At 38.1% G+C, this 24,271-nt stretch overlaps 1 long non-coding RNA gene across 2 annotated transcripts in view; it reads left to right on the forward strand.

Annotated features, from left to right (window-relative positions):
• LOC114668022 (uncharacterized) overlaps positions 1–21,179 on the forward strand; it is a 36,942-nt gene extending 15,763 nt beyond the window's left edge. Inside the window, exon 3 of one of the 2 annotated variants that reach the window (XR_003718821.2) lies at positions 20,195–21,179. This is a non-coding gene — a long non-coding RNA (uncharacterized LOC114668022). Of the gene's footprint in view, positions 1–7,750; positions 8,691–20,194 lie in introns of those variants that run through there. The other variant, XR_003718822.2, reaches the window with a different exon arrangement.
• Positions 21,180–24,271: the final 3,092 nt, after the last annotated feature.

The following is a 24,271-nucleotide window of genomic DNA, read 5'->3' on the forward strand; positions in this document are numbered from 1 at the left end:
ACTTTCCTTAACTTCTGAATTTCCACCTCGATTATTCTTTTTTTGCTCTTTTTTTTGTCCAACGCTTTTGAGTCTGTTTTCTTCGCACTGCTTTCTTCTTCGCTTAGATGTCGACATTTAATTTATAATGTACTGTCCTTATACGCTTTATATGCGCTGAGAGCCCTGGATCTGTGTGTGCTCAAATCCTTCACAAGACTGAATGTTTTGCTGCCTATTGTCCTATTTGATAGATTGTAAGTAGGGCGTGTCTTTGGTCTCGCAGGTCTTTAAAATGTCTTCCGAAAAGATCACGTATTGTAGACTTGCTTTTTGCTTTCCAGGACAGGATTTCATTTTATAATAGATAGATTTATTTAGAGGTTTATTCATTTGTCTGCCTTATTTTTTATAATTATTCCGTTTTAGTATATAGTTACTCCCCTGTGTTTTACAGTAAATGTTGTCATGCTTGCATGTCTGACGTTCACTTTCCAGGCTTATTGGACGTAAGTACTACCACTCCAGGACATGAGGGGGCAATGTTGCTGACGGTATCATCATATTTTGATCATAAAGTTTACAATAAGAAATTAATTGTTATATTTCTGTCATTATTTTGAGGGTTTGCTCCTTCTTGAATTTACCAATTTACCAAGTTTTTTTTTTTAATTGCCAATTTTTCATATGAGTAAGAATTTATTGTTAAGAGGGTGCTCAGTTGTTGGATTTCTTTCTTTACTCCGAATGCATTTAAATCAAGATGATTTTTTTGCCTTTCTTTTTTGATTCTGAGGAATGAAGGTTCACTTTTCAACTAACTTTAGTTGTTCTTTATTTTTGCAAATTCAGTAATTTCTTCTTAGCCTCTTTATGTTGTTTATAGCTTTAATAAAGAAATTATAGTTAAACCTAAGGTGTCAAGTACCTTAATGCATTTTGCTTTCACAGTCTCTGAGATATCACAACACACTGCTTATTTGACTTCTCAAAACTAAAATGCTGTGAAAAGTGCAAAAGTTGTCACATCATCAGAAGAACAGTCTCTGAGGTAGGAAACATGCAAATCTTCTTGCTTATGTTGAATTCCAAAGGTCCTCCAGGTGGCCCAAGCTGCTTCTGTAAGCATCCATTAGGTGGGCTGGCTGGCAGAGATGATAACATGTAATGTCCGGGTGTGGTGAAAATTTTATAAGTATATTCAGTTTGTTGTTTCAAAACGTTTCTCTAAATGAAGATGTTCAAAAAGTGTGTTTGCTTTGTTTCTTGTCCCTCCACTGATTACAAACAGATGAACAGCTTTTATCTCTGTGCAGTTTACACCTTCTGCTCCCTTTTCTGTTCATTGCTATAAACTTCCAGCAAGGACCACATTTTATAATCTGTCTTGGGCCTTATCTCTTTTCTATTCTTTTTCTCTCCTTTGTTGTTTAAATTTCAAGATAAGCAATTTCATTATGTACAAGGAGTAAACACACGTTTTGAATCAAGCCAGTTAAGAGAAATATGAGTAAAGCAAAACAACTTTTATTTTTCCCCATGAACACTATCTATTCAATTTATTTGTGTATAGCACTATTCCCTGAGTGCAGAACACTGTAACAATTTGACAAGTAAACACAATTACAGACTTTATAAATTATGAGTTATATAATGCATACACATAAAGATATACAGCAGGCTAACCTAAACACATAGTAACACAAAACAATTCTAAATGGATTTAACAATATCCTAATAATATCTTAACAATATATGTCCATTAATATTATCATGGTGCTATGATTGACCTATGGAAACTTGAAAGTGAAACAAATGAAAACACAAACTCCATACACCTGCATTCCTGAAGAAAATAAACCTTTGCGTGGGTCCACAGTCAGTTATATGTTATTCACTGTTACAGTTCTTGAGACTTTTGCCAACTGGTCCCTCAACCCCTCCTACAGAATGTCTATGAAGGGTTGCCTAATTAAGTCACTGAATCCTTTAATTGTTAAATTCCAAAGTTCTCAGTATCTCTGGTGTCTTTCCCATGGACGGGAAAACTGCTTGAGAGTGCAGCAGTGGCAGCAGGTGCCACAGCAGGATGCAGAGAACAGAAACAATAGAGGATGGTTAGTAACATCTCTAACTTACTGTGATTTTTCTTTCTCTATTTTTGAGTAGTGACTAACAAACTGAGATGTAGTATGCTCCGCTAATCAGCAGCTCTAATCAGGGTATGCTAGAGCAAAGTAGTGAGTCTTCATTCTGGATTTTAAAGCTTAGATCAGAAGGGTATCTGTTATATTAGCCAACAGTTTGTTCCACAGCCTTGCGCCCTGTATCTAAAAGCTCAAACTTCCACTGTTATTTTGTTAATCCTTGGAACCTTTAGTAGGCCAGCATCATGTGATCTTAAAATTCGGATGGGTTGGTTGATCCTTGGCCATTTAAAGTTGTATATGTAGAAAGGTACATTTTGAAATCAGCCCTTAAGCTTAACTTGAAGTAGAGAAAAATGGCTTAAGAATAGGAGTTATGTGTTTGTACCTTTTGTTTCTTATAATAATTCTAGCAGCAGCACTTTGAATGAACTGAAAACTGCATGCAGAAAGGTTTAAACAACATGTGAATAATGCACTGCAGCAGTCAGTTCTACTGGAATTAAATATATGAATTAATTTCTCTGTATTTCTCATATTTAGAAACCATCTTAAAATATTTTTAAGTTGGAAAAACCACACACTGATACAGTTATTATAATGTTGAAAGCTTTCTAACACTCAAATAAAAAAACGTCTTACCTGTGCAGCCACTACTCTCTATCTAACTTGACATCTTCATCTTTGGCATAGTGTGTCTCACAGAGAAGGTCCTTCTGATTGAGAAACAGATGGTAATCAGTGGGGCCAGATTGGAAGTACAGCGTGGGTATCGTATCTCTTCCACTCCAGTTGTACAGAGAAGCCTTTGCAACCTGTGCAGTGTGAGCAATGGCATTACTGCAATCCAGAAAGAAGGATGTTTCACAGTTTTCCTTGACACTTTCTCTGGCTGCTGCAAATGCCAAAGAAAATAAGACGAATATCGAAGAGCCACAGTGGCTGCAGGTTTTTGTTCCAACCTAGCTGCTTAATTAGAGGCCAAGCCTCACTAATAACAGATCTTATTTAATGTCATGGCTTTTTAGTGTTTTAACTCTACCATGTCAGAGGAGAGAGAAGTTAGGAGCATGCGCTGTTAGCACATTGCCACATCCACCACATGACAAACCAACTCAGGATCCCAGCTAGGTACCCAAGTGTAGCCATTCAACGGGTGACACCTCAGCACCACACAAGTTCAGATGGAATGGAATCAGTGTGAGGTTTTTTATGGTGGCGGGACTGCCAATTCTGCCACCAATCCCCAGGATTTTCCCTGCAGGTTAAGGGCCTTGCTCAAGGGTAGAGTAGAGTCACCTTTAGCATTTGCGGGATTCAAACCGGCAACCTTCCGATTGCCAGTTCAAATCCCTAGCCTCAGAGCCACCACTCCGCTCCGTGTCCGTTCATTCCTAAATCATAGCTTTTTTTTCCTTTCTAATAATACATGTGATTTGAAGCGTAAAACAGATGAATAATTTTCAGTTCTTCACTTTCTCTTTGGTTTCCTTCTGAGTACTTAATTAAACCAAATAGGAAATGATGAATACACACAGGTGTAAAAGGAGACAGGCTATGTGTAGAACTGCTGGTTCCTTTGTCATTTGCATCTCATTGCTAATAAGGAGCAGTTAAAACAATGAATACAACTGTTTAAGACTAAAATAAGCAATCAAGGGTTTAAAATTTAACAAGTGCTACAACTAAAATGAAGCATAAAAATGTCACTTGAGCAATAAGTGCTTCATCAGCAATGAATGATTTCTCATGAAGCAATTGGGTTGGAACAAAAGCCTGAAGTCACTGCAGCCCTCCATGACCGACACTGTTCAGCCCTGATTTAAAGGGCCTAAGTCTTAAATGGCAAATAAATTAATTGAAGTTAATTAGTAGCAAAAACTAGTTAAGAAAATAGAATGAAAACCTGTAGCCACTGTGGTTTCTCAGGATCGGAGCTGGCCACCCTGTAATAAACATGGTTAGTATGATCATGTAGGCAATAGTTTGGACCTTTAATTTCTTTGGTGCTAATAAATCAACATTCTTCCATTGTTTAAATTTTGATGTGATCCTGATTTATCCAAGTTTCCTCCCCAGTTATGAAATCCTTCTGAAATTTCATTCAGTCCAAATTCATTAACTTATCATTCTCCTTGGAACATAAGATATGGTGATGCTTCATTTCAGCAGTCAATATTCTAGATACTTAAAGTGCACAGACTCTTCTGATGTTTAATTGCACACTCAATTAATAAATTAAACCACAATCTACAGTACTTAGTGAGTAAATTAAATAAAACAGAACATACTGTATGTGCTTGTATTTTAAATGAAGGCACAAATTACAGTGTTGTATTATACTTTAGATGCTACTAATTTCCCCTTTCCTTTGAAGATGCTCTAAATTAGGTGTTGCACCCTAGATTATGAAAGGTGCCTGCTGTTGACAGGGGTTTTTATTCATGTGTGGGGCATTTGAGTAACTCTTGAAAGCGTATTTTTGGGAATTAAGTTGACTATTTTTTCATAAGGCCTACAAAACATGGGCGTAGTCATTGTGATGTAATTAATAATATTACTGGATATGATTATTTTATTTACATTTGTGGTGTTCTGTATTTTTATTTCTATGTTAGCGTACAGGAGCTGCAACCTGATAAAGAATTGTTTTGAATAGAATTAAACTTGCTTTAAACCTGGTTGCCAGCCTACTTCCAAAGTGGGCCTCATGAAATGTTTTTCATTTTGCTCTTTCTGGTTTAATCAGTCATAGGGATGGATAAAGAAAACTGGAAAACAGAAAATAAAGGAAAGCAAAAGGGAAATATCAAAGGAAGTAAAAGAGCCTTTCAGATATGGAGAATTAAAGGACAGAATCACAAATACAGATAGTGTTGGCACATGTGATATATTACTCAAGGGACTGACAAAGATCTACAGAAAAAGAGAGGGAAAGGACTTAATAATGGAGAAATAGAGGTGACAAAAAAGAGTCATGAATGTAACAGCAAAAAGGTGGAGGGGAAGAAAGAGAGACTGAGAGGAAATCAAATTCAAAAAGCATAAAATAGTCAATTCTATAGTTCTATAGTTCTATAGTTGCTTTAGCATTTTTACTCTCAGTGCACCACTGAGTATTTTAACCCAACGTATCTGAGTGTGGAATCACAGCTATACAGCAGCTAACTGGAAAGCTCTATGGCGGGCTGTGTCAAGAGCACAAAGAATTATTGGAGTACAGCTTCTAGCACACGCTGCCTCAGCCATGCGCACCATCTATTTCAGCTTCTCCCATTCGGCAAATACTTCAGAGCCTTTCCTGCATGAACCTCGCGGTTCAGAAACCCAAGAGAAAGCCCGTTTAAGAAGCAAGTAGTGATTCACACACATAGAGTACATAGAAGAAGAGTTTAACGTGCTACTTTAGCTACAATGGGATTTGAGACACTAGTAAATTAAAAGATTTTAAGAAGAAGTTTATGACATTCTACTTTAATGACAAAATAAACTACATGATTAAAGTGGAAATTTCGAGATTAAAGTTGACATTTCGAGCTTTTTTTTCCACTGTGTCCCTATTTTTTTTTCTTTTCTCTGAACCTTAATAAGCTTCCATATAACACTGAGACGGTGGGCTATGACTCGCCTTTTCACAGTGACTTTGATATCTGACCACTTCTTTTTTATTTCGGGCACTATGCGACTTTCTGAACTTGAACTTTCGATCAACTTCCTTTTGTTGTTTATACAATTGCTTTAACCAACAAATAGTATGTTTTTTTTATTGCCTCCACTTGAGATTCACTGATATTCTTTTTTTTTTACCAATGATTTTGCCATTGTCTTTTCATAGAACGCTGTACTTAAGGGAACATTTATATTTATTTGCATATCCAAAGAGGCATAATTCTAGGAGGAGTCTGAGAGGAGCGGCAGGCGCGTGCATGAGCATTACAGTTCATGCAGACTGGGATTTATATAGTGGAAGTGCGTGGAAGTTGGCTTATGCACGGTTTTCTGCATCTGAATTTTTTTGTGCATACGCACATTTCGACTTTTGTCCGTACGCCATGTTTTAGTGTGAATTCTATGCATGGCGTTATGCATGAGGCCCCAGCTTACTTGGGTCCAGTTGCACCTACAGCAGTTATTCTAAAGTCCAAAGGTGGGGGACACCTTTGACTTGGGGTTTTATTCCAACCAATTTCACAATCAGTGCACCATTCTTACTTTGAATTAATCTCATTGTTTAGTAAGCTGTCCTTTTTATTTTTATTGTAATAAAGTATGAGATATTTATATTTTAACCAGACCTTAAATGCTTAAGTTACTTTTGTCATGTTTGATTTAATTCAACCTTTTCTAGTGAGTTTTCTTACTGACAAAAAGGAGCAATTACCTCAGTGTCATATTTACTCATTTTTAGGAAATGTTTTTTAATCAGAAGACAAGTGAAAATGGATATGAAAGAATTTGTCCCCCTTAGCATTCAATGGTGTTTGCACCTGTGTCTGCACTTCTCAATGATACAATTAAGGAAGCAAATGCTACAGAAAAGGGCAAATGGAAAAAAATGGCAAAAGAAAGTCAGCATTAAAAATGTAAGTTATAGCAAAGAGTACAAATATTTATAGCTTCTAAGAAATATTTGTAGGTCAGATAACTAAACAATTAGATCAATTAAATGTTAGAAGCAATCAAGGGGTTCCAATAGGTCTGTGCTTTTAAACCACTGTGCTGCAATTATGTGTTTGTCATATAACTTTTGAAAGGTTAGTCTGACAAATGAGAGAAGGCCATTAAGTCGTAGAGGGTTGTTTCAGTTAACTAGTAGCTATGTTGTTTTTTGTTTTTCAGCTCTTTTTTGAAATTGTCAGATTGTCCACTTCAACCCCATTGGCAGTTTGTTCTTAATTTCCTTGGTCCTTTGAATGGAGAGGTACTTTATGGTTTCCGTTCTAAATGTACTTCCTCTTAATTTCCACTGTCTGCCTACAGCTAGGTGTTTAAACCTAAAGACCGAAATTAGAAAATAAGTGGGATCCAAGAAAAGGATTAAAACCATAACGACAGCAGGGTCATACGTAGCCAAATAACAATGGCCATATGAAAAAGAAGCAGCAAAAGTTTTTCTTCCTATTCAAGCATATTTTTCATCGTTAATATTACTAAAAGTGGAAAGCAAACATATTGTCAATAAAATAATTATCATTCAAAACAGGATAGATTCTTGTATCACTGCCAGTTTTTTTCTTTATAACAGGTGCAATGTGAAGATACGATGATTTTTAAAAGGATGATATGAATGTTCACTTAACTTTGTCACCTGACTCAAGTCTCTGAATAAAAGAATAGTCAAAAAACACCACTGGCCTGCACCAAAATCAGTGCACTTTACATGCTGGGGTGTGTTGAATCCATTTCTGAAACTGAAATTACTCTGCTACAAACCATTTCTGTGAGATACTGGATTCAATGAAAAAACTCATTATAAGTTGTTTTATAACACAAGTATTCTTCATGAAGTATATTTTGACCTGAAAAATGATAGTCTTCCTCCTTTTTAATGTTAGTTGAGGTGGAAACAACCTAAAATCAAATATTTACTAATTTTTTTTTCTCTTCTTATTCTTTCTAAATAGCCAGAAACCGAGCACTTCTGTGCAACATGTCTTTAAAGAATACATTTCCTACACTCTCACTTGGATTTTTCCCCAAGAACATGAAAGCAGTCCTTGATGGGTTCAACCAGGACACCATTAAGATGGAGAGATGCTATAATGGAAAGTGGAGTGAATTTATGTTAGCAGACATCTGTTGGTCATTTCGCCGTAATACTCCTTCAGAGGATTATAAGCGGAAAAAAGTTACCAAGTGACTATTCTTTGCAAGTAATAAATGCATGAGTACAGTCGTGGCCAAAAGTTTTGAGAATGACACAAGTATTGATTTTCACAAAGTCTGCTGCTTCAGTGTTTTTAGGCTTTTTATCAGATGTTTCTATGGTATGCTGAAGTATAATTACAAGCATTTCACAAGTTTCAAAGGATTTTCTTGACAATTACATTAAGTTTATGCAAAGAGTCAATATTTGCAGTGTTGGCTCTTCTTTCTTTTTCAAGACCTCTGCAATTTGCCCTGGCAGGCTGTGAATCAACTTCTGGGCCAAATCCTGGCTGATGGCAGCCCATTCTTGCATAATCAATGCTTGGAATTTGTGGGCTTTTGTTTGTCCACCCGCCTCTTGAGGAATGACCTCAAGTTCTCAATGGGATTAAAGTCTGGGGAGTTTCCTGGCCAGGGACCCAAAATTTCAATGTTTTGTTCCCCGAGCCACTTAATTATCACTTTTGCTCCATCATGCTGGAAAAGGCATTGTTCTTCACCAAACTGTCCTTGGATGGTTGGGAGAAGTTGCTTTTGGAGCATTGATTATGCAATGCTATACCATCTCAATATCATCTATTTACAGAGCCACTAAAAGACCACTAAAAGATAAATGGTAAATTGCTGCACTACCTAATGCGGTTGTGACTTTTAAATACAATGTGCTTCATGTTAGTAAATAAAGCTGTCTGCTGAGGTTGTTACATGTGTACATTCTTACATTTATATGCATTACATAAATATTCCCAAAGGCTAATTATTTCAGTTAGCCATTTCTTGATATTTACAATTCTGTCATTTCCTGCTTGTCTATCTCCACTGCTCAGGAGTGTCAAATTGTGTTAATTGATGACATGACTCTGATGCCAGATATTAAAAAGCCACTTCATAATAGGGTATCCATTTCAAACTTTGGAATGTGAACATTGGTACTAAGTTCTGGTTTGGTAATCAGTGAATGACATTACACAGTGTCACAGACATGCACATGGGAGGCAGCTAAAGGGCCTGAATGAGGGCAATTCCAATACAGACCAGGGGGTGGTGAAGTGTACTAATCCTTTCTCTCTTTCCACTGCAAACCATTTACGGGAAATTCCGCCTGACCCTGATATGATGTCACTTTTGACGTCATCACATCCGGTTCCGGGTCCAATGACGTCACTTCCAGTTCCGGCCCTACTAATGTCACTTCCTCTGCTTGCCCTTAAAACCACCATCTTTACCTTAGCAATTCAGTTCTGTATTAGACTCTAACCTGTACACATCTGTACATCCAAACTAACCATTTTGCAGCCAGGAACAATACACAGGTGGCTGCCCAGAAACCTTTCTGTGACTCCTTCTTTGTTTGTCTGTGACAACAGGTAAGTAAAAACAGAATTATTTGTTAAGGATAATTAGGCACCAGCAGGGTAAACTAATTATTTTTGTCTTCTAAAATATAATATTGAATGGAATTATTTATTAACTAGTCATTTAGCCCGTTACAATAACGGGCGCTAGAACAGTAGTGCATAAACAGTATGAACAGTCTATATTAAATGGCAAGGGACTTTGACCTCATTCTTTTTGTTGGTCGTATTTTTCTTTCTTTCAGCCTTTCTTTTGTTGATGTTTACTTGCTGAGCTGACCGTTCTTCGTGGGCTGCCGCCGTGTATTATCTGTCTTTAATTTTCTGTGACAGTAATACTGTCTTGTACGTCCGCTGGCTTGTACGTCCGTAATATACCTTTAATTTTCTCTGGCGGTAATACAGGCGTGCGCGTCGGTAATATGACTTTAATCTCCTCTGACAGTAATACTTGCTCGTATGTGGCTGTATGACTGTATATGTATGTGTACTTTTCTATTTTTAATATTATTTATTGTATCAGTATGCTGCTGCTGAAGAATGTGAATTTCCCATTGGGATTAATAAAGTATCTATCTATCTATCTATCTATCTAATATGCGTCACTGTATTGTGTACCTTTAATTTCCTCTTGCAGTAATACTGGTTTGTATTTCCATTAAATGCCTGTAACTTTCTCTGACAGTAATATCGCGCATCGCACCATGCCCCGCGCATGCACACTTCACCAGAAGACACACACACACGGACACCTGGACGCACACAGGGATTTTATTAAAGAGGATTCATGAACTAAAAGAACTTGCAAAATCAGTTTGTAATTGATAAACAAAATCTCTAAATTTCAAAAATTTGAAAGCTTCAGACTTCGATGCTACTCAGTCATAATCAATAATTCAAAAATCTAAAGCTATAAGCAGAATCAAAAAAGAAGAATTCAATAACAACGTAGCAAAGCACTCAAAAAACTAAGAAAGCCTTAGCAATGACAGCTACACTGCGCCTACAACGGGCTGACACATTACTTGAATGTCCAATACCCTCTTTGACCTATTTCTTTCATCAGCTTGAACCATTAAGTATATTACCTCATAATTAATGATAATTAAATACATCTAGAAATGAATAAAGCTTAAAAAAATTATTATTTGGATGGGGGGCCATCGCCAAATGGGCAAGTTAAACCCAAAAAATATGCTAAAGAAGTGGCATGGACGCAGAGCCCATTTCAAAACATATTCACAAGTGCAGCTATAAGTGTTCTTGCATACTGTATGCACTGTGTTTTCACAATAAGACCACGTCACACATTAAGTATTTTTATTTTAACATCCTATGTGGAATTCATAATTTCATCCCGTTTCTATAAATTATAAGTACTAATTTCATAGGTAGTGGTTTACACAAGTGAAAAACTAGCTGCAGAATCTCACTTTCCTATGATCTGAGGATGCCTTATTATATTGTGCTGCTTTGTAAAGTATTATGACAAAGTATGTGCTTTCAAAGGAGCTATATACAACAAAACGTGATAGTTTGATCATAAACATAATGATGCAAAAAAAGTCCCCCCAGGATGTCAAGTGCTACAATACTTCAGCAGCCAAAGAAAGGGTTGTAGATGTTCAGAGTACATTTAACATCGAGGACGCAAGTGAAAATCTGGTTAAAGCCATTTAAAAAAACAGCATGTTGCAATGTAGAGGCAATGAAATGAGAAAGTCATAATAGAAACAAATCACTCTTACAAACCGTGAGTGAAGAAGGAATAGTTTTGAAGACTACTCTGAAGATAGTGAAGAAACAGACACATTCTAAAAGGTGAAAGTTTGCTTACAAAAACAAAAAGACACTGAGAGAACAATCAAGAATAATTCACATGCAGGAATCGATTCAAAAGGCATAACCAAAGGAAACTTCAGAATGTGGATGCTTTATACCTTCCCTTTGGCAATGCATCAATGATCACGATCTCTGTTGATATTGAAATTACTAATCATTTTATAACTGGTTCTGTTAGGAGACATGTTCCATGTCTTCTGCATTATTTTGTTTATATGATAGAAAGTGTTTTTCCTTTCATAATGGTCAGCCATAAAGCTACCAGGCCTAAGCCTTTTATATACACCCAAAAAAATTAAAGGCGCACTTTGAAAACACCAGCTTAGGGTCTGACAATGGGTCCAAGGATACCTAATGGCAGTCAAGGTGCCATTGTCTAGCCTGTAGAGGTCTGTGCGTCCCTACATGGATATGCCTCCCCAGACCATCACTGACCCACCACCAAACCGGTCATTCTGAACGATGTTACAGGCAGCAAAACGTTCTCCATGGCTTCTCCAGACCCTTTCACGTCTGTCACATGTGCTCAGGGCGAACCTGCTCTTATCTGTGAAAGGCACAGGGCACCAGTGGTGGACCTGCAAATTCTAGTCTTCTATGGGAAATGCCAATTGAGCTCCACAGTGCCGTGCAGTGAGCACAAGGCCCACTAGAGGACGTTAGGCCCTCAGGCCACCCTCATGAAGTCTGTTTCTGATTGTTTGGTCAGAGCCATTCACACCAGTGGCCTGCTGGAGGACATTTTGTAGGGCTCTGGCAGTGGTCATCGTGTTCCTCCTTGCCCAAAGGAGCAGATACTGGTCTTGCTGATGGCTTTAGGACCTTCTACGGCCCTGTCCAGGACTCCTAGAGTAACTGCCTGTCATGCCCTTGAGACTGAGCTGGGAGACACAGCAAACCTTCTGGCAATGGCACATATCGATGTGCCATCCTGGAGAAGTTGGACTACCTGTGCAACCAACCTCTCTAGGGTCCAGGTATGGCCTCATGCTACCAGTAGTGACACTGACCGTAGCCAAATGCAAAACTAGTGAAAAAACAGATGAGGAGGGAAAAATGTCAGTGGCCTCCACCTGTTCAACCATTCCTGTTTTGGGGGTCATCTCATTGTTGCCCCTCTAGTGTGCCAGTTGTTCATTTCATTAACACCACAGCAGCTGAAACTGATTAACAACCCCCTCTGCTACTTAACTGACCAGATCAATAGCCCACAAGTTTCATTGACTTCATGCTATATTTGGATTAAAAAGTGTTGCTTTTATTTTTTTGAGCAGTTTACAATGTCTGCCTATCCAGGACTGGTTCCTAGCTTGTTCCTTATGCTGCTGGGATAGACACCAGCTCCTGTGCCAATGATTTGGATAAATAGTTTAGAAATGGAGTGCCAGTCATAATGATCCACGTCTCCTTTATATTAACGTTATAAGCTGCATTAAGCTCCCATACCCAATGTTAGACTCGCATATGATGTAGGGACGAACTGACTCTCCACTACAGCCTTGAGTGGGATGCTTCAGGGATAGCCTCTGACCTCTGTGGCCCTGCAATAGCTTAAGTGGGCTCAATGATGGATGGCTGGCATTGTAGCAGAGTGGTTAGCATAATACTGTTATGGCCTCAGGGATGCAGGTATGAATCCCTGTCCATTCATGGTCGGTGTAGACTTTGCTGGAATAGGTTCTGGCTCTCTATAATGCTTTAGTGGATAAACTGGGTCAGCAAAATGGATGTGTGAACAGAAAAAAGGACATCCAGTCAGGTGATATTTACACATGCTTTGCTTGCTTTTAACAGTTCATTAATACAGGTTAGCACCTTATTTTCCTTTGGAAAAACAGAATAAAAATCAAAGGCAACAAAGAATATCACTGAAGAGAGAAAAGAAGCAGCTCACTAATGGGCACTGTGAAAGAACACATCCATGTGATAATGCAATGAGAATTTACCTCTGAAAACTTTGCACCAGCTAATTTTGTACTGTTATTTTCTGACTTATTTATTTTGTTTAATGCTAGCAGTAATCCTAAAGTACGCTATTCTCTGCGTACCTATACATTTTTCATACAATTTTAAAACGTTAGCAAAAAAAAAACAAAAGCAATAAAACATAGCTGCATTAATACATTATTCATTTTATCCTCAAAAACATCTGCAGATCTGAAAATCAGTGATTAGTAAAAATGGTCTGCACACCACATAAAAGCACCTCTTAATTGTGGCTTATAGCTTGATTTCCATTTTAAAAGACAACTGCATTATTGGGTGTTTACTATCAAAGGCTTCTTCATGAATGATAAACAAAAACATTGAACAAAGGCACTGCCTTTCATTTCTGTTTTCATTTAGTGGTTAACTTTTTTTTTAATTATCTTTGATATCAGAGTAAAACACTTTTTAGCATGATGTTGTCAGAGACTAAAAGAAGCACAATTTGAGGCTTCTTGATTCTGAAGGACATTTATAAATGCGCCAGTGAATTACAGTAAATTTCAATAATCAAGATTCCTCTGGAGAAAAGCTGTGCACTTTAGTCAGCAAAACGCTTGCTATACACTATCAAGTAAAAAAAGTTTATTATTTCCTGCTGTTAACATTCACTGTAAATGCATCAAGCACTACTTCTGGTTCCCACTTTAAAATACAAGCTATAATAACTCCCAGACAAATAATATGGAATAAAAGGCTACAAAAAAGATCCTGGACAATTTTGACACATTAATCTATAACTAAAAATACCAACATCCCACAAATGTGTGTGTTTGGAAAGACTGTGAATTGATCTGATATGAATAAGTTTGGGATCGTGGCTGACATCCCCTATTGACTGCCAGGTATAGAGTACTGCATGTCCATTTCTGCCTGGGTAAGCGACGACACCACAAGACCCTTTAATAGGAAAAAGTGCTTCCAGTAAATGATTGGGAGGCTACCTAAAGGCTTTTCACCATCCTCCCTGATGGCTGATTTGTACTGTACAGATATTTAACAGTACAGTATCCTAGGTGATATATATATATATATATATACTGTGGGGAACAGCCCGGACACAGACAGGTAGACATCGTTTTATCACCCAACACACGTTTATTTACAATAATATTTACAAATAAACAGCACACACCCCAGTGCTGCAGCACCAATCACCCCAAAGTTCTGGCTTCTCCAAATGCCTTTCTCTCCCTTCTGACCGCCTCCACTCCTCTCTTCCGAGCTCTGTCCTCTTCCACCCGACTCCAGCCATCGAATGGAGGGAGGCGGCCCCTTTTATACACACCTGGACGTGCTTCAGGTGCCTCCCGATTAGCTCCACCGGCACTCCCCAGTGTGACGGAAGTACCGGCTGCACACCCAGAAGCACCTGGTCTTCTTCCCCCCAGCACTTCCGGGTGTGGCGGAAGTGCTGAGGGCCAGGGCTCCTCAGGCATTGGGTCGCCCCCTGGCCGTGACCACGAGCCCCTAATGGGTTGAGCTTCCAAGCTCAGTTCCCGTGGTCCCCAAAGCCACCAGGGCGGTCGCCCCCTCATAGTCTGGAGGAGGCGTAAGCCCTCCTTCGGTCCTTCTGGGCATCCCAGCTGGGTACCACCCACAGCCGCTTGCCACAATATATATACTGTATAAATATATACATATATATATATATATATATATATATATATATATATATTATATATATATATTATATATATATATATTCCTGCGGTGGGTTGGCACCCTGCCCGGGATTGGTTCCTGCCTTGTGCCCTGTGTTGGCTGGGATTGGCTCCAGCAGACCCCCGTGACCCTGTGTTCGGATTCAGTGGGTTGGAAAATGGATGGATATATATATATATATATATATATATATATATATATATATATATATATATATATATATATATATATATATATATATATATATATATATAGGTGATAGGAGTAGAATTGGCGAAGGTGGATGATCTTAAATACTTGGAACCAACAGTTCAGAGTAATGGGGATTGTGGAAGAGAGGTGAAAAAGAGAGTGCACACAGGTTGGAATGGGTGGAGAAGAGTGTCAGGAGTAATTTGTGACAGACGGGTATTAGCAAGAGTGAAAGGGAAGGTCTACGGGAGGTAGTGAGACCAGCTATGTTATATGGGTTGGAGACGGTGGCTCTGACCAGAAAGCAGGAGACAGAGCTGGAGGCGGCAGAGTTAAAGATGCTAAGATTTGCATTGGGTGTGACGAGGATGGACAGGATTAGAAATGAGTACATTAGAGGGTCAGCTCAAGTTGGACGGTTGGGAGACAAAGTCAGAGAGGCGAGATTGTGTTGTTTTGGACATGTGCAGAGGAGAGATGCTAAGTATATTGGGAGAAGGATGCTAAGGATAGAGCTGGCAGGCAAGAGAAAAAGAGGATGGCCTAAGAGAAGGTTTATGGATGTGGTGAGAGTGCACATGAAGGTGATGGGGGTGACAGAACAAGATGACGAGGACAGAAAGATATTGTCACGCTTGGGTCACAGATTTGCACAGAGACACAGGAGGTTGTAGAAAAGAAAGGAACTTTATTCAAAACACTGCAAACAAACATTTGTCTCTTTTCAAAAGTTTAAACGTGCTCCTCCATGACAAGTCAGACATGACAGTTTCCCCAGGAGGAGAGAATGTCTGAGAGAGGGAGAGAGAAGCAGAAAAACAATTTAACAAACTGAGAGAAGCCCGTACAGGCTTTTTGACAAGGCGGAGTACCACGCGGGAGGCAGATTACGCGACAGAGCCGGCCAGAAGGGAAAGGAGAAATGTGAAGGTAGTCTGTCTATGTTTCCTAGGGGTTTCCTAGGGCTTTTCCCAGGGGTGTCTGTATCTTTTTGGGGGTACTATTAGCTTCGCAGCTCACAATATGGAAGAAGATGATCTGCTGTGGCGACCCCTAATGGGAGCAACTGAAAGAAGAAGAAGTATCCTAGATGAACATCAAACACGACTCCTGAGTAGGAGATCTCCTCAGGCATCTTAACTCCTTTTCTCTCCAGGTGGAATATTTATAGAGAAAGCAAGTTCAGTATAACAGAGCATGAGTCCCTTCATTGAGTAGAAACATTTACATTCCATTTAAAATTAAAAAAGTCAAACACTCATAAAGTGCAAAGCAAAGTTAAAGGATTTTAAATTTACTGTTTACATTCTGTTTGAGATTAAGTCTTTCAAACAGCCGTAAAGTGAATAGCAAATGTAAAACTGGTAGAATCACCATGTATGTTTAAATTGGTGAGAACCAGCAGAGCAGAGCGAAATGAACAGAGAGATGGCAGCACTTCAGAAACGTCCAAAAAGCAACCATCAGAACAATATTTTTAAAAATGAAATGTTTTAATTTTGGTTTGTGCATTATTTCTCCAAACGGATAGTCATTACATCCAACATTAAATCCTGTCCTCAAATACATTAAAAATTTCAATTTGGTAAATTTTGTTATGTTTAAATCAGGTGTCATTTTTTCTCATTTCTGGTTCTTTGATTATTATCATTTTTGTCAATGTTGTTATTTTTGTCTATTATTTATATGATGTGTTTTTTTATCAGGGTGGTGCAGTGGTAGTGCTGCTGCCTTGCAGTAAGGAGACCAGGGTTTGTGTCCCGGGTCCTCCCTGCATGGAGTTGGCATGTTCTCCCTGTGTCTGTGTGGGTTCTGTGCTCCGTTTTCCTCTCACAGTTCAAACACATGCAGGTCAGATGAATTGACGATACTAAATTGGCTCTAATGTGTGGTTGGGATTAGTGTGTGTGTGTTCATCTGTTGTGGTGTGAAATTTTGCATGTAAGTTGATAAATATTTTTATGTCCCCCTACCGCCTTTTAGGACTGAGACTCTTTGTAATTTTATGACAGGGTTGGGGAAAGTGCCTGAAACCAGTTTGGCAAGTGATTCTCTGCAGGACTCTCTCAATCAACCCCCACAGTGAAAGCCAGACTACCCAGCTGGCAAACATCAGCTCAACAAATGGTTTTGGGGGCAGGTGTGAAAGTTTTTGTGTGCCCCAATGGTTTAAAGTTGCCTGAAGGCATTAAGTATCATGCCACCCTATTGGCTGTATGGTTTGGACAGAGAACCTATAAATTTGAATTTTCCCCTCCCTCTCTCTCTCTCTCTTACAAAAATCTGATGAAAGAGTATCTCGCACACCATGAACTGAAAAGGACAACACAATGAAGAGCACAGCTCAGCAGCCATATTGAGACAGGCATGCGGACTGTTCTGAAGAAAGCTGGCCAAAAATAAGAACTTAAATAGAGACATTTTAAGTAACTACAAGTCGTTGTGCCCGCCTGAAACTACACTTCAGCATTTATCAGGTTGTATGGTTGCCAATATTCAAATGTACTTTGCTTATTGTTATTATTTATGAACTAGTCATTTAGCCCGTTACAATAACGGGCGCTAGAACAGTAGTGAAAAAACATTTTTAGAAACAGTCTATATTAAATGGCAAGGGACTTTGACCTCATTCTTTTTGTTGGTTGTATTTTTCTTTCATTCAGCCTTTCTTTTGTTGATGTTTACTTGCTGAGCTGACCGTTCTTCGTGGGCTGCCGCCGTGTATTGTGTGTCTTTAATTTTCTGTGACAGTAATACTGTCTTGTACGTCCGCTGGCTTGTACGTCCATAATATACCTTTAATTTTCTCTGGCGGTAATACAGGCGTGCGCGTCGGTAATATGGCTTTAATCTCCTCTGACAGTAATACTGGCTTGTATGTGGCTGTAATATGCGTCACTGTATTGTGTACCTTTAATTTCCTCTTGCAGTAATACTGGTTTGTATTTCCGTAAAACACCTCTAACTTTCTCTGACAGTAATATCGCGCATCGCACCGTGCCCTGCGCATGCGCACTTCACCAGAAGACACACACACACGGACACCTGGACGCACACAGGGATTTTATTAAAGAGGATATTATCAATAATACAATATTTAAAGTTGTAACTTAACTCCTGCTTGTCTTTTACTATGAGGTTATAAATGTGAAAGGGAAGGTGGGGAGCAGTTATATGGTACAAAGGCTGTCATGTTTTGGTATGATGGTGCATCCGACTGCTACCTGTTAGAATGCATTAACCTGAAACTTTAGATTAAAATTCTCAGTTTGAACAAAATGAATTGTGAAAGTTAAACAGACAGCTTGACTGTACGCTGCAATTTAGTTTGCAGTGTGTTTATACATGATGCACATTATTTGGGTGACTATTCTTTTGGGATATAAGTGGAAGTAATTTTCTAATAAAAGGTTACAGTTTTCTGCCATATTCAACATTTCATCTAAAAACTGGATGCGACTTTCAAATGATTTTAAATTTATCACAGCTTCCTTCTTTCTTGGTATTGTGTTACAAATCTAAGGAGGTCATCTGTGTGCCTGGAGATGTTTAGGTCACCCGCTTAGAATGCTCATTTTCCCAGACTGCAGGAATACTAGGGTCCAATTTCAGATTAGGGGACAAGCCACAGGGGGCACTAAAGTCTCTGGTTACACATAGTTCATTGAATAGAAGGAGAAAATTGTTATGTATTGAGATAAATGTAATAATGTTTGGGCAGTATTCCTAGGCAGCAGGGGTCTCTGCAGTGGGGTTTGGAGATATTCTTGCACAAGTTGTTGGAGGGAACTCTCAGTAAAAAGACTACTGTGCAGTTAACATAATTTCTGGCCTCAGTGTCTATCATTGAATGTCTGCCCATTGTAAAAGAAGCCCAGACACAGACAGACACTGAGACAGCCAGATGTCCAAGAAGCACACTCAGTCTATTTTGTTTTCTCACTACACAGTCCTTTGTACCTCACACACAGTGCACAACCCACCAGCACTATTGCTCACAGTCTTTTCTTTCCTTCTTCTCTGCCGCCCTCACTCCTCCACTCGCAAGCTCTGTCCTCTTCCACCCGACTCCGGCTCCCTGAATGGACTGAGGTGACCCCTTTTATGTTGCACCCGGATGTGCTCCAGGTGCACCCTGATGAACTTCCTGCAGCACTTCCTGGTGTGACGGAAGTGCTGCCATCCAGGGCTCCGGGATCGTCCAGGTGTCCCCCCACGGATGCCAAGGATCCCAACAGGGTTGAGCTTCCAAGCTCCCAATCCGTGGCCCTGATGTAATCCAGGGGGGGCTGCCCTCTTGTGCCCCTGGGTAGATATTGGCCCTCTCCCGGTCCTACCCTTCTCCAGGCGTCCTGGTGGGACAAGGTCCCCAGTCGTCTGCCACACCATCATCTGACTCAAATTACCAGACATAATAAAAATAACATACTTTTAATTCTTTACGTACTCAGATTTTTAATTTTAATGAATCTTAATCACTTTTACCATTCACTTACCCTCAAATCCATTAATTTCAATTCTGGTTTTGAAAGGCTAAACTCTGGCCTGGCAGCATTAGGTTTGTGGTAGAAACCAACCCTAAAAATGATATTTTGCTAATTGTTCTCATCTGAAATAATTTATTCTACAATTGAAGAAGATATTTTGTATTAGTAATTAATTAGAAAATACTCTAGGAAGACCCATAAAGGAAGGGTTACTTTTCTGACAGCTCTTTGCACAACTGTTTGCATTTCAAAATCTCAAAACATAGCAGCTTAGCTTATCATTATACACTGCTATTCCTACTTGCATGTCTATAAAGCAAGCACACTTCTGATCATGTTTTCTTCTAGCATGCTCTATCAAAGACACAGTATTTGACATAGTAACTGTACAAAATGCTCTGGCTCTACCTTTTTTTTAAGACAGAGCTTTCTTTTGCCCCATTGACCAAAATAATAAATGATAGTGGCCACCGGGTGTAACATAAGTTTAATATGTCAATGTCCTCTGTACAAAAATATTTTATAAATCTACTTTTCTTTCTACTCACATGCACAGTGGACATAGATTTAGCACAGGGCCTCATCATTTGGAACTGCTAGGCAAGCATTAGAAGACAAGACATGGACCAAGTGTTGATTTGTGGTACTAACGCCTCTCTCTCTTTTTCATCAGACCAGAAGAAGAAAAATAACTTACCTCACACACTTCTGGGTTTGCAAGATGGCCGCCAAACGTCACTTCCTCATCCGGCTCCCAGTGATGAAGTCACTTCCAGCTCCATCTTGATGGCGTCACATCCGGTCTCATGAAGATGATGTTACTTCCGCCATAGCATCACTTCCGGTCTCCCGTTGATGACGTCACATCCGTCTTGCAGTTACGACATCATCTCCTGCCGCATCATTTCAGCCCGCCATTTTTCTCCAGTATAAAAACGCCACGACTGTATTTTCTGCTGTCAATTGCTCTTTAAAAGAACATTGATCATTATTTTGCATTTATTTCTTTACATTGTTCACTGGACATTATATGGGGACGGGCCCCAACTCTTTCTGTTGTGGATATCTTTTTTATTCACGACACCATTCTAAAGAGAAACACGACTTTCATAATCATAATAGACATCCATTGGCAATAATTAACTGTGAGTTTCAAGGTCCTTTCAGTAAAATGTCTTGTTAAAAATAACATTTAAAGGAAAGAAAAACATAAATTTACATATCAAAAGAACTATAGAAACAGCAAGGTAACTGCGTGTCTTGTACACTATCTAAACTCTTTAAATTTTATGTACAATAAAAATGTACAAAAATAAGCATTTAGATACCAATAATAATTATGTCATTTAAAAGGACCCTGCTCTGCTGCCTTAATCTTTTATCAATATGTTTGCTTGAATCTATATTAGCTAGTAATGCTACAGATATTTTCCGTATATCCAAACTGTATTCTTAGCCGACTGCATTTACCCAATTCTAATGTGACACATAAGCTGAATAAAAACTAACAAGAATAGAGCTTTAATTCACACTAGAGTCTGTTTGTTTCTGTGTATCAGTTTCTTTACATTTTAGCTATCTTTACATTTAGAATACCATTATTTCCATATTTATGCACCTAATGCACACTCGGTAACTTTCTTAGAGCAATCCATTAAACTAGCAGTAGGGATAAAAGACACAACCTTATTGTCTGCAGCTCAATTCTTTAATAACTCACCTGAATAAAAATTGAGTGCCTCTTAACTCTTTAAAGTCACATTTCTTATGCTTAGTCATGAATGTGTAAAATACCAATCAAATGAGAAGACTAGTGTTCATCTGTAAAACAAAGCTCACTTGAGACTCCAATCCCTAATAATACATGTAGAATCTTTTAAATGGTGTGTGAAGAATAGAATAGAAAAATAGTTAGGAATATGTTTCTTTATAACAAAGCTCCAGTTATTCTGTTAAAAACTTAATTCCAAATGGTAATGATTCATCAAATGGTGAACTAAGACATGATTTATTTATTCTTTCTTACATTATTCTCAGTAATAATAATAATAATAATAATAATACATTTTATTTATATAGCACCTTTCCCATGCTCAAGGCACTTTACAGAGTTTCAGATAGAATGGCAAGGTATACAGTATATAGCATTGTACAAACCAGATAAAAAAATAAATAAAGAAGGTTACAACAGTAAATTCAGAGAAAAATGCCTAACAGACAACATATTTGATGGTCTAGCACACACACATAGGTATATACTGGAATTCCAGTGGAAAGAGACCGGCTTGATTAATGAATCAGAGATGTACAATAAAAGCTAACATACAGGACAACACACAGGTCGTATCGCATATCCGCTTAGTTTGAACCTGAAAACGTTTGGCTTTCCATCAAACTTCATAGCCACTAGGCATCACTTCTCACCTAAATTTTATGTAATAGTAAACCTCATCACAAATTTCTAGATGTTAGTGTATAAAGAGTTTACATTTTGAACAATGCACGTTGACTTTCTAAGCGTTACACAGTCAGGGGTGGGCCTTGCTCTTTGGTTTGTCATTAGCTTATCTCTACTGCATTATTGTTATTCACATTTGAATTTGTTTGTTGCCTCCAACTGAATTATTTCAGTTTTTTATTGCAACTTTTTGCTACCAACAGCACAGAAGTTGGATTAATCCAATACAATGAATGTGCTGTACAGATGATGTCTAACTTTCTGATTAAATTCACTCCTAATGCCTTTCATATTTACAAAGCAAATTTTCTTACAAATACTCATATGTTTTTTGTACAGTTACATAACCAAAGTTGTATATACAGTGTTTGCCACATGGAAGATTCTAAATGAACAACATAAAAAATAGCAAAATAAAAACATAAAAAAAAGTCAGAAACTTAATCCTAGAACCCTTGAGTAGAATACAAAATTACCATTAAAATTAAATTTTTAATTCTGAATCTAATTAATATAATATGTGCAAAACCAGCCCCTTTGAATGTTTTAATATTGGCCGTCTTTCTCCGGCCATGTTATTTAAACCTCAAATCCTGATATACTGTATTTTTATAGATGATCCCCTCAATATCATATATACAGCTGATGGAACTAAAGCAATAGGTGTTCAATGTGACGCCTGTACAACAGGATGTTCATGTTACCGGTATAAATCCTAATAACTTGTCCTTAAATAAGTACTTCCTGGTTTTTATATTGAATACTTTTGTTCTTTTATTGCACTATTAACCTGGAAAAATGTGAGTGCATCTTTATATTTATATTAGGGGGCTTACCCCCTGCTCGCTTTGCTCACCAACCCCACTTGCCTGCGCTACGTGCCAGCCACTTCACATCTCTGCCGCTCACGTTGTGAAGAGGGGGGCTGAACGCACCCCAAGGAGATGTGGTTGCTCCTCCAAAACCCCCTCTTAAATGGTGATACAATGGGAAACAAATACAGGTTTTTTTTACCTCCTCTTTGCTCGTTCATTTGCTGGCTTGCTGCTGCTGCCGTGCCACATGTTCTGTATCTCAAGCAGTGCTTTGAACATTTAAAAGCCTACGCAGCAGCTGTTCTACTCTTTGTCTTTTATTCTTGGCCCCGGGCGTGATTAAATCTCTTGGCACAAAGTCTCGTCTCGCAGAATGTGAGTTCTCGATATTTTTTACCTTATAGTTTAAAAACAGAATAAGAATCTGAAAATCTAACAACATCACATTAAAGTTAGATAAATACTGAAAAGAATGATACCAAATATGCAGTATACTGTATATGTAGGTTTTAAAATAAGCCAGATTTAAAGCGTGATAAAAAACGTGACATAAAAATGTCACATAAAATCGTTGCACTTTTAGGCTTAGGATTTTATATATATAAAGTAGATTTAATTTTTTTTTATTTTTGTATTTTTATGATCTGAAGTGTACATAGTACTCTCATTTTGATCTTAATAATACATTGTGCCACTGAAACCCATTTTACAGAAGTTTGATATTTCACCTGCACAAGTCTGCTGGGCTACAATGCCTCATCTATATGGGTAGTTCCTACATACTATTTAGTCTAAATCACATGATATAATTTTTAGAGGGTTATTTTAAAATAATATATTTTAGCATTTTAGAATTGGAAAGAGCAATGTATCAGTATAACACTTTATTTTTATTCATATCCAGAATGATGTAATTCTGATTTAGCACATTAATTCTTTAAGCATTCCAAGTATGGACTTGAGTATTATGTGTTTCTCATTTCCATATGTTTTATTGGTAATATGTATTATTTATTTATTTTAATACCTTCATTTTTATCCATTTTAGATGCTTCACTGTGTAGTGCTTCTTCATTGGAACATACTTGCAACCTTCAGCAGCTGAGGCAGTAACAACAAGGCAACCTGTTTGAAACCAGTGGCCTTTAAACTGACCTTTGCAGTCGATATCTTTGCATCTTTACTTTCTCATATACATAGCATAGGGAAAGTATTGTAATCATCCAAAAATCTGATGTTGAGATTTTGATGAATCTCGATGTTTTAGACCTCCCTGAGTCCGAAAATACCATTTTTGGACTTATGTCTGTCTTTGTGTATGTATGTAAAAACATGATAACTTGAGTACGTCTTCACTTATGTCAAACAAATTTTGCATTCAAGTATTAGGTACAAAATGTAGATTTCTAGCAACGTTTGGGCTATTTCTGCTAACTAGAAGTGGTACTTTACCTTTTATTCATGCAGCCTATTTATT

Source organism: Erpetoichthys calabaricus, chromosome 17 (assembly GCF_900747795.2).
Source record: "Erpetoichthys calabaricus chromosome 17, fErpCal1.3, whole genome shotgun sequence".
Classification (NCBI taxonomy): domain Eukaryota; kingdom Metazoa; phylum Chordata; class Cladistia; order Polypteriformes; family Polypteridae; genus Erpetoichthys; species Erpetoichthys calabaricus.